Below are 12,202 nucleotides of genomic sequence, written 5' to 3' on the forward strand. Positions count from 1 at the left end.
GCCAAGAGATAAATACTTTTGAGGCATTGTTATTGTGTGGAATACATTTGAAAAAATTTTGAAAATATTGGTTAAAAAAAAAAATTGCCTTTCTGTTTAAGGTCCCAAGTCTATCATTTTCCTGAGGTCTTTAGTATTCTCATGGTTATCCTCATGTTTGTTTAAGGAAAATCATTTATTTTGAAGGATCTATCTCTGGAAAATCACAACTAGAAATAATTTACATAGAAACCTTAAACTCCAAATCCTTTTGTTTTAACAGTCTTGTCTATAAAATAAAATGAATAATAGGAAGAAAGAAGGTAAATATTTTCCTTGATCATCAGCTGCCTTAATCCTCCTAGGTTGCCACTTGCTAAATACTTTCCTCCCTTGAAATGCATGGTTTTGTAGTTATAAGTCATTGGGGACTGTGGTCTATGTTTGGCTCAAGGAGAATCACCTGTAGTGGTAGGTATAAGGAGCTAAGAGCATTTCTTCAACTGTGTTTTTTCTCATGCCTTAGAACTGTTCTCCATTGAAGATGTGCATATTAAAAATACATGTTTTGTGCATGGGTAGTGATAGAGTAGAGCTTCCTTTCTTCTTGAAGGCGTGACATTGCCATTACCTTTCACTGAGTGTGGTGTAGTTGCCTCAGCAGCTCCTGGGATGCTGTGTTACTGCTAAGATGTTTCCAGTTCAGCCTACAGGAATAACGGATTTGGGGGGACTTCTCAAGATGTATCTCTTGTTTCACACTTTCATACTTTAATTCCAGACTTTTAGAGTATAAGACAGTTTTATTTGTTTGGGTGAGGGGGGAGGGGAGAAAACCACAGTAAGCTGAGAGCCTCATTTAATCCCAAGAGATAAGGCTACAAGCATAGGCCTGTGCTGTCAAAGACATAATGAAAGCCAGCATCTGTCCAGAAAGCTTTAATTTAGTACATGCATTTTCTGATGATCACTACTTGAAAACTCCTTCATTTCTGTAGGTAGTCTACTGCACTGCAAAGCTTGTGTTGTTTTTTTCTTTCATCAAAAGGATGCAAGTCTTCTCACTGGTTACAAGATTAGTTTGATACAGTATGTGCTTGTAATACTATGCCTATGTGAGAATCTAGTCAAGGGTGAAGTCTTAATTCTTATTTGTTGCATGGCAAGTAGAGTATTTGTATGTGTCTTTGGCAGGTTGGTGTTTGGAAATCAGTCCTTTTCATACATCATTTAACTGTAGCTTCCTTTCTCCATATTCAGTGAATCTACTTAGCTGCCTTCCTTACAAAATTCAAATATCTGTTTTTATTTTGTGAACTTTTGATACTGATACTGTACCTTTAAAAGAAAGCAATAATAGTTTAATTGCGTGTTTCTTGTATTTTATTACATTTCCATTCTGAAAGAAAAAGGAGCTCGAATAAGAGTTGCAAAAACTACCATTCTGTTGAGAGAGTAAACAGCTTCTGTTTGCTAAGGTGTGCCAAATATCAAACTCCAGACTATCTTAAGGCTTGGGGTTTTATTTGAAAGTGAAATTAAAGATGCGTAAAAAGATGCGAAATTAAAGAGTGTAAAATGTTTTTCCTGTCATTAACTGTATAGCATGTTTTTAAAGTATTTTAAAATGCTGATCCAATTCAAACCTCAGTGTATGCCTCACTTCTTATGGGTTCCATTGGCTGTACTTGATCTACACATCCATGTGATTAACTCATGCTTATTTTCCTAGTATTTCCAGCTATTTTCTGGTCAGTGATTTATACTTAATGTGTGCTTCTAACTGCTCTGAGGTAAGGTACATACAAACCTTTTTCTGACATGCATTTCAGTTCATTTGCTCAGTTTCCTGTGAGTAGAAACTCAGTGTCTGAGGAAAGATTGGATTCTTCTGTATGCAGGAGTTAGCAATTAAAGAGAATAACTTGCAACTTGAGATTAAATCCTGTTCTCTTAGCAGCATTGCTGCTCTTCCTCAGACCTGACTTGTAGGGAAAAAAATGTACATTTAATTCTTTTCTATCTGTAAAGACAGCTGCAAGTTTGTCAGTTATGTTCAGTGATGCTGGTGGTGCTCATTATGCAAATATCTTTTCAATAGAAGTTTGGAGGCAGTCACTCAAATGCCATCAGATGACAAATTTGGCTGTGGCTTCTGTGTCACTTATACTACTGTATATCAGAGGAACCTTCAGAAAAGTTAGCTGAGAGCAGCTCTTATTCATGGAGGAATTGATCTGAGTTGGGCATGGCTACTGCATGTGTAACAGGTGTGCCATTGTGATCAGCAAAGATAGTGCAGACTGAGACACAGAAGTATTCAGACCTAGCATTTGTCCACTGGTTAACTTTACTTAGCCTGTTTTTGACAGCACTTATCTGAAAACATCTTTAAAAGTTTCTGGCATTTTGAACTCAATCACCATGCTTATAAAACTGACTACTATAAAACTTAGTGGTTTGATGTTAATATATCCAGTCAACAAGTCTTCTGTTATGAGCAGGATGAGTTTTTTGTGCTTGTTTTGTAGTTCATATGTTTGTTTTTAAAAATAAACAGAATAAAATTCCACCATTTAAAAGTCAACCTTAGAATGGTAAACACTGGTAAACAAAGCTGAGAATAACCAGTTAAGAGAGTAACTCATGGTTTAAACAAAAATAAGCCTACCAATGGACACCGGCATAATTTTGTGTGCTTGGTTTTTTATGGGCTTACTGTTCTAAGGAAGCTGGAGCACAAGTTCTAGACTTCTTCAGCAGAAAGGAAATTCACTGGGCAAAACCAAAGCTTCCAGAGCTAGAAACAAATTTGAGCAGTAAGGAAAGTATTTGATATTGCATGAGCAATATCAGGCCTGTGTTTATTAAGTGTGGCTTATATAGCCTTTCATGGTGAAAAGATTTTAAAATAAGCAACTGCCAACCTGAAAATAAAGGTAGAAAGAGTAAAGGCCAAAAGGTTGGAATTATGGTTGAGTAGGAACACTGTGATGTGCTCACAAGAACCGTGTTGGCAGGAAATTGTCAAACAGAGAGGGGAGGAAAAAAAATACAACAATCAGGTGGCCAAATATTTTCTAAGGAAGAAGTTGGCAGGAAAACACTGTTGTATAAAAAAACCCAGTACAAATAAGGTGGAAAAGCTTGCTTTTGTGCTTCCTTTTTCACCCTAAAGAAAGAGAACAGTTATCAGTGTTTTCATTTACTTCAAAAACAAGCAGTCTGGCTGGCAGCCACAGGTAGACCTGCTGTGACAAAACATTTCTGTGGCTGATACTGATACTTTATGGTTACCATCAGTCAAGAAGCACTCTGTGGAAGGTTAGCACAGAAACTGTTTTATTTCTGGTGTGCTTCAGTTATTTTAAACACTTTTTTCCTGAAAACAGAAGTATAAAGCAATTGTTTCCCATAACATATAAAATAAACAAATGAAAGTGGATGATACAGATAAAAAAAAAAAAAAGCAAGCCACATTGAAAAACCTTAGGATAAAGAAAATATAAAACAACTGCAGGAAACCTAGTTATATGAAACATATCATCAGTAGTCTTAAATCTGAATTTTTCTGTTCTTATGCACAGTTTTGCGAAACCATGTTTCAGTATTATTTCAATTTGCTTCTCTATTGCTTGGTCCCCTGTCCAGTTCATCATCTTGCCTTGGACTTATGCACAGTACTTCAGTGGATGTTTGGTTTCATAACCAATGTCAATATTCCTTTAGAATCTCAAAGTTCATTTATCACTTGTTCTAACTCTGTCCTCCAAAGTGTTATATTTATTGGGATGTGAAACTTACTGGTATATATGTTCATATAGTTTTTGTTAAGCCAGCTGAACATTGCTTCCCTTCTATAATTACAAACTGTTTCCAGTGGTAATTGTCCTCCAAATCAGGATTTTCTTTGTTGTTCATGTTGCGGATAGATTCCTTTGTCTTCATGAAGAATGTAATCAGAGAATCACAAAGTCATCATAAAATGGCTTGGGTTGGAAGGCACCTCAAGGATCATCAACCACAGGCTGGGCTTGCCTGCTGCTCAATCTAGTACTAGATCAGATTGCCCAGGGCCTGATCCCACTTGGCCTTAAGCACCTCGGGGATGGGGCATCCACAACCTCTGTGGGCAGCCTGTGTCAGCACCTCACCACTCAATAAAAAACTTCCTCCAACATCTAATCTATATTTCCCCTTTAGTTTTAAACTATTCCCCCTTGTCCTGTTGCTAACTACCCTTGTAGAAAGTTGATTTCTCTTGTGTTCAGAAATTCCCTTTAAATATTGGAAGGCTACAACGAGGTCTTGCTGCAGCCTTTTCCAGGCTGAATGAGCTAGTTCCTTCAGCCTGTCTTCATAGGAGATGTGCTCTAGCCCTTGGATCGTCTTCACGGTCCTTCATCTTCCCTGTACTGTGAGTCCCAGACCTGGATGCAGTACTACAGATGGGGCCTTATAAGGGCATAGTAGAAAGGGACAATCGCCTCTCTGTCCTTGCTGGCCACTCCTCTTCTGATGGAGCCCAGGATATCATTGGCCTTCTGGTCTGCAAGAGCATGCTGCTGGCCTTTGTAAACCTGCAGAACTTCCGATCACTACTTTTACAAGGCCCTAGAATGGGTCAACATTCACTTTATGTAACCACTAACTGAAAAAAAGCATTTGGGTAGGCTTCCTAACGGAAATAAACAATGTTTTTTTACTAGCAGAAAATCTCTTCCATCTCTCTCTGTTGCATTGCCTCCTGCGGTACTGACCTAAAACCAGGCCAGGACCAAATGACTGCACGCACACACCAATATGATGAACAGCAAAATGGCGTTTATTACACGTGAACTCTAGCTTATATAACCTATGTGCTTCGTCTACGCCCCTAAGGCACGTGCCACACATCAATCATAGAGCAGGGAGAGGGCCTATCGCGTCACATCCCGTGGGGGGGTCTCTCAGTCTCGCAGTTGCTGACAACACTCTCATAGTAAATCTTAGTCAGAATTCTTCTCAGCACTAGAGATGTGGAGACCGGATTGTAGTACAGTCTTGACTGGATGCAGTTTTGCAGTTTCACAACCACATGGTATGCCATATCACATATACACAGGTTAAATATAAATCATTTGTATTGGTATGTATTTTAACAGAATAATTTGTCTCACTAATGAATCAGTACATGGAAGTTTTTATGCTGCTGGAGCTGCGGCATTGAAGCTTTTCTCTCTCCACACTGCCATGACAACAGGAGGGTGAAGAACATCATCCCTCTACAGGCTGCTCTCTTTACTTGAGTTGTAACCTGCAGTAAGAGACTCAGATAACTTGAAATCCCTTTCTAAGTCACTGTGTAGTCTGTAATACAGTTTGAAAAGCAGATCCCAGTGATTTAGTTGACTTGAACTAAAAATGTAGATTAAAATTTTTCGATGCAGACACATGCATGAGTACCTGTGACCAGGCACTAAGTCCAATTTTACAAAAAAAATTGAGGAACTATGTTATATTCCTGCTGCCCTGTGGAAAAAAATGCTATGGGCATGTTATAATCCCTTGAATTACGATGAGGTCTGTCCTGGAAACTTCATCATAGTTCCAAGAGGTGTCATCTTAGGTAACAGTGGTTTCTTTCCAAGACACTTATTCTGGGTAGAGTTGCTTTTTATAAGTGATTCCGATTAATGTCTCAAAGTCTGGAAGAATTTGCAGGCATGACTGAGAGCAACTGCTTTAATGTTGCTTTACCCTTAGTTGCTTTGGCCAATGCAGCTCTCATACTTGTTGCTGTCACCAAGTGTTAGGCCTAAGCGTCACAAATATGATATTATTCTTTACAGAGCAGGAATAGAGGTTATGTCACTTGGTGGACACTCTGCTGTTGTGTGTAGGTTTTTTTTGTCCTTAACCTGTTCTTGATATAGCACTCCCAGGATTATTTTACTGTAAATTAGAATAAATTAATGGAAACTGATTTGTGGGGGCCTCAGCTGCTTTAAATCACCAGTGGCAAAGGTCCTGTTCACTTTGGAGATAGCAGGATTAAACCTCCTTTCAGGAACATGCAGCATATTTTAGTAAGTACACATTACATAACATGTCCCATATTTCTTTCTCTTTTCAGTATGCCAGTAATATGAAAATTATGTTCACATTAATCATTATAACTGCTCATCTTTTTATGTGAAAATAAATTATCCTCTGCTGCCCTTCCTGCACAGGAACATATTTAAATCAGAACAAGTATATACGTGATTGATTCAGGGAAAGGAGTGTCAGCTAATGGGAGCTTTGCTAGTGCAAAAGTTGAAACCAGGATTTGTCTCTGTACTCAGTGGATTGCAATGCTGTGTGGTAGTGTCACTTGCCAAAAAAGACTTCCACTTTAGTATGTGCATAGCTCCTTTGAATGTCAATGGAAACTGCATGCATTCATTATAGGGAGTCCTACAGTTGTATCTTAAGTAATATTAAAACCTGCAGCATATCTACCTCTGAAAATAGTTTTGCTGGGAAAGCAGCATTTTCTAGAAAGCAGCTATGCAGCTGGCAAAAACGGCATGCCTCTAAGCTTCTATTTAAGATTGTCCCTGACTTCAGCAAGACAGTTTTCAGAAAGCATTTGAAATCAAAGCATCTGAAATGCATGTATGAAACCATGCAAAGAGGCTGATTTTAAGACATGGTGAGCAATTATATGTTACTGGGTTTGGTCCTCAACACTTCTGAAAAGTCATTTTTATTTGAACGTGAATTTAGTGACTTACCTTATCCAAGACTGTAAAAATAGAGGTTAGGTTATTTTTAGAATTCACAATGCAATATTGGGCTGAAGGACTTTTGATGTGGAGATTACTTTCTACAAAACCACAAACATAGACCAGCATTTTTCAGCAGCCATCAATTCACCCTTATTCATTGAGTGACATTAATAGGGAAGACTGAAATAAGTCAAAGGTTGGTTAAAAATGGCTGTGGATGGTTCTTAGGGAACTGAATCTATATCCAGTGTTATCTTTCCTCAAGTGAGCAGATCTGTTGAAGGTTTGTCCTCAGAACAGTGAGTTTTCCTTTAAAGTACGAGTTTGGGATTGATTGTACATGGGAAGTAAGTTTCATATTTGGCCTCCAAAGAGATTAATTTCTATAAATTTATAGTCTTCCTGTGGAGAATATATATATTCTTCTCTGATTTCTTCTCAAGGTGTTTGTGTAATTACACAGACTCAGTATAGCATATTGTTTGTTTTTCAGAATCACAAATGAGATGCAAACTCCATTTTTGGAGCTACAGATCTCTGAACTTATTTTCCACTTGGTGTTTTCATTATCAAAGAAACTTAAGAATTCTTGATTTTTATTTGTGTCAATTTTCTGTAGAAAAGACATGCCCTTGCCTACTACCAAAGCTGTCCCCATACGATGATGGGAACTCTTCTTTCAGAAGCTAAATCCCAACTTGAAAAAGATTCAGCACTATCATCACTGTAAGAAAAATGTCAATTAGATTTCTTATGTAGGATTTTTTTTTTTAATCTCACTAGGGAACCAGTTCCTGCATTCAGTGGTGCAAATCCTTGGCAACCATCTAAATGAGTTTTTGTGAAATTGTACGGTGATGTCAGTGGTCTGCTTTTGACGTTTCCAGTGTTCAGATATTTTCTAGTGATCCAGTTAACTTATAAGTTACAAATCCAAACATAGATCAGTGTTTTTTCAGTAACTGCTGTCTCACTTTTTTATTCGGGATGACATTAACTGGGAAGTCTAAAATAATGAGTTAAAGGCTATAACAATTAACTGACAAGTTAATTGGAGCACTTCAAGGCTGAAATGTGCAGAACACAATCAATCACTTATTCCTTTTTTTAAGTTAATGCAAATGAACTGTATTAGAAATACCATTTCTCTGTTACTGCATCATCAAGATGAATTGTGACCTTATCTTTAAAAAGTTTTGTTATTGACTTTTGTTACATACAAGATACATACATTGATACATAAGCTCATTACATGAGAATGAAAAATATGATTAATTTAAGCAAGTGTGAAGTTCAAAACTATAACGCATCACAGCTGAGGAAGTGTTAATGTGTTATACCAATTTGACCACAGTGAAATACAAAATATTACAGTAATGTTTGTGCATCTGGTGTGTAATTGTTTTGGGGAAAAGTTGTAAGCTTGATTCATTCTGCATTTCTTCAGTTTTTTCCTTTATTTGTTACTTGTCACAGATTAAAGATTGTCAGGGGAGCAGATTGACATGGTAAGTCTGTACTTTGCCGTATTTATGAAAGGTGTATGATTTTAACCAAGTATTAACACCAGGCTTGGAAGTAACTTTTGCCACATCAATACATCCAGATGTAGAATTCAAAGCCCTTACACTGTATGGGAACACATCATGGAATTGTACATGTGTGTTTCACTTTCCTGAGTAATTTCTCCATTACTTTAACTTCATTGAATGTGGGCATTGTGCCCAGTAAAATAGTACTTGCTGTACCAATGCTTTTATACACTTTCAGACGAAGCTTATCTGCAAAATCAAATCAAAACTGCCAGCTTTTGCAGATTATTTACTTTTCCAAATTCCTCTTTTTCTTAGAACAGTGAACAGAAAGGGAAAATTTGGAATGCGAAAGCAGTAATGAGGGAGGTCTGGAACTTCATGTTTTCTTTACTGTTCCATCTCCTTCAAAAAAAAATACACTGCAAAAATCCAAGTTATTGGTCCAGGACTTGGAGCTTTACTGGATGGAGAACCAATAGAGTGAAGTTTATTTCCCCCAGAAGTTAATTAATCTCTTTCATCTGAGCCCTGACAGAAGCTGTTCTTCAGTGTCATTTCACTGGGAAAAATAATGTATAGAAATTAAAACCATAGAATGCTTTCATTTGGAAATGATATTAAAGATCATCTGGATCTTTAAACCCTGCTGTTGCCACCCACTAAATTAAGCACTAGATCAGACTGCTTAGGGCCCATCCAACCTGGCTATAAAAACCTCCAGGAGGAGCATCTGCCACTTCTCTGGGAAACCTGTGCCAGCACCTCATCACCCTTTGAGTGAAAAATTCCCCCTTGCAATCTAATCTAAATCTCTCCTCTTTTAGTTTAAAATCATTCCTGCTTGTTCCATCGCTATCTACCCATGTGGAAAAATTGGTTTCCCTTCTGTTTATATGTTCTCTTCAGGTGCTGGAAGACTGCAATGCAGTTCTTAGATTGTTTCTTCAATTGATTTGTAGTTTCCTTGTGTATGGTAGCTGTTGAGTCATGGTTTGAACCACTGATTGAGCACCTGGGGAAAGGACCTGGTCAGCCCTGGGAGCACAGGTGAAGGCAATTCAGCTGTGTGACCAGAAGAGGTGGAGCCTGGCTGCACCTCTCTTAGACCTCACTGAAGGGCTGACTGCCACTGGGGAAGGATCTCTTTCTGGAGATCCTTCCCTGGTGAAATTTTCCCCTTCAAAACCTGATTCGGGTGAGCAATCTTGCCTTCCTTTATAGCACTTCTCTATTGTGCTGGTCCTTCTGTCACCAAACCTTTATTGTAATGCCTTTCCTATCGTATTGATCTGTCAAATTGCTACACCTTTATTTATTTTTGGACTGTAAGAATGTAATTGTACTAGTTGTTAAGCATGCACTGCTACTATAAATAGTGAATTATAGGTGAAGGGAAGAGCCAGGTATGTCTTCATTGGAGTCTGTTGTCTAAACAAGCATGGGCAATTCATGTGATTTTTCATTGTCATATTTTCTTCCATCTGTAAAGTGAGATAATAACATCTATCCATGCCATGGCATTGAGGTCAGGAATAATTAGCTAGCATATATGTGGTGGGAATAAAATAGCCTGCTGTTAATGCCTCCTATCTCTTCTTATTTAGCTCAGTTTTATAGCACTCAAGTTCCACTTCTGTTATAGTGTGAGGGCTAACTGGTAATTACCTTGGTTGGTGTCTGGTGATCTCCTTAACTCTACTGCAGTTTCTCTATTGAAATACTCCTTGTCAGTGAGAGCCTATGGGTTATTAATTTTATGTGAATTGTGTACCATTGCCCTCTATTGGGCAGCACTAAACTTTGTTCAAGTGCTGTTTGTCTTGCTGTTCAGAGCTTAGAAGTTGGACTCTGAAAGAATACATCTTTTCAGGAGTGTCAATGATTTCTGAAAAAGGTAAATACTTAGTTAGAACTTGTGCAATTTATGATCCTTCCTTTCCTATTAACAAAGATTAAATTGCGCTAAGAGTAAAGATTTGCAAACAACTTTACATATCACTGCTTATGGATACTGACTTTCCAATTTCCTAGCCTGAATTTTGTGTCAGATATATCTGTGCTTTTTTCAGCTAAGGAAACAGAAATAGTTACATCCAATTCCAATCAAACCACACATTTTTTGAAAAGTTTGAGCTATAAAAACATGATAGCATTCTGTAAGTAAGATTGAAGATTGGAATTTTTTCCCCTCTTGCTCTCTACCTGTCTCAGATCTGTGTTCTGTGAGCATTTTGTGTACATGAAGGTGAGTGTTTATTATGGTGCAGTTCCTTTTTCAGCAAGTGTACTTTTTTGGGAAAATGTATGCTTTGTCAAAAATGTTTCATACACAGTATAGTGTCTGGAAGAAAAATCATGAATAATGGCAAATATTAAAAGGAGAAGAAAATTATAAATACTGGAGATGCAAGTAGTCAAATTAATATCTGGAAGAATACATTGTGCCTTGGAAAAGCCCTTACTGTAGTTGCAAACTTGGTCCTAAATCACTTTGATTTCTACTCTCTGGTATACAGTTCATGGCAGAGCATTCAATGGAGTAGAAACCATGACAAAGGTCACAAGAAAAAATAAAGCTATTGTTAATAGTGTTTGAATGTTACCCATCTACCAGCTGTCATCCAACCCTGTATTTATACTGCTATTCATTTGAAGTTAAATACAGAGCAATCATATCCAACTCTAATACATATCCAAAATACAGTGATCTGTGTGTAATTCTGCCAGGGTTAATAGCAGCTTATTAAAACTCAGAAAGATGGCTTTTTAATGATCCCCTCCTCTGCCTCCTCTGAGAAACCTACATGTCACTTTTTCAAAAGTATCTGCCTAGAGCTCAAGTTCTGTATGGCTACCAAAATAACAAACATTCAGTATCCTTGGATGGATTATCTAGTCTGTTGGTAATCCATATCACAAGTACAGAACTATCCAATCAGACCACTGCAAACCAATGATGAGTTTAGAGTGGCATAACTGTATTTAGGATCCAAGGTCTTCATTCCTTACTCTAGATCAAGTCTAGCTAGATGAGGAGCGTGTTCAGGTTGTTTCTCAGTCTGAGCTGGTACTGCATGCCCAAGCAGTATGATTTTTGGGGCTACTAAGTCCACTGAGAACTGGTTGTGCCAGGATATACTGTAATACAAAAGCAATTTAGGTCTGGAAAGCAAGGCATATATTCTGTTTCTGTTTGCTCAACTTACCTTTGTATTCTACTACCTAGTTTGTAACTTAAGCATGTACTTATCCCAGTATGACCAAAATTAAAATGTCACTTCCCATAATAGCTTCAGCCTTTGGTAAAAATCTTTTGCATCCTAAATATTTCACAATATTTGTACTTAAGATAGATCTGTATATTTAGAAAGAGGTGTGCAGTCACCTTTCTTTCAGTGCTCTTCACACTGTCACTAGCTCTTTAATTCTCATCTGTCCCAATAGACTGTTGACTTAGCATCCAATCCACCTGATTTAGCCATGTATTTGTGGATGAATTGCTTTTCGAATATGCTTCTTCATACTAATAACACAGGATACTGATACAGTAGCTTGAGCCTGAAGAGTCCCAATAGTCCCAACAGAGATAACGTTAAGTATTTTTGTACATTGAAAGCAGCAAATTGCTAACAGAAGATATGTTAGGAAAACTGATTAATACCCTTTGCTACTTTGTCAACCATGTTTTTTGAAACAATAGGCTTCAAAACATTGTGGAACTACTGAACATCAGTTAGTGGTAGTGAATCCATGACCTCTTTCAGTTTGTAGTCCTGCACTTTCCTCTGCGGGTGAAATTGTCACCCTGCTGACATCAGTGGTAAAACAGTGAAGCTCCCCTTGTCTTAGCTGGAATTAGGACTTTGTTCCATGTAGTTGGAAGGTTTTTATTGCTTTGTCTTGTTTCTGAGTTTTCTTTAAGCTGTGTTTTTCACA

The sequence above is a fragment of the Lagopus muta genome, chromosome 4, assembly GCF_023343835.1.
Source record: "Lagopus muta isolate bLagMut1 chromosome 4, bLagMut1 primary, whole genome shotgun sequence".
Lineage (NCBI taxonomy): Eukaryota > Metazoa > Chordata > Aves > Galliformes > Phasianidae > Lagopus > Lagopus muta.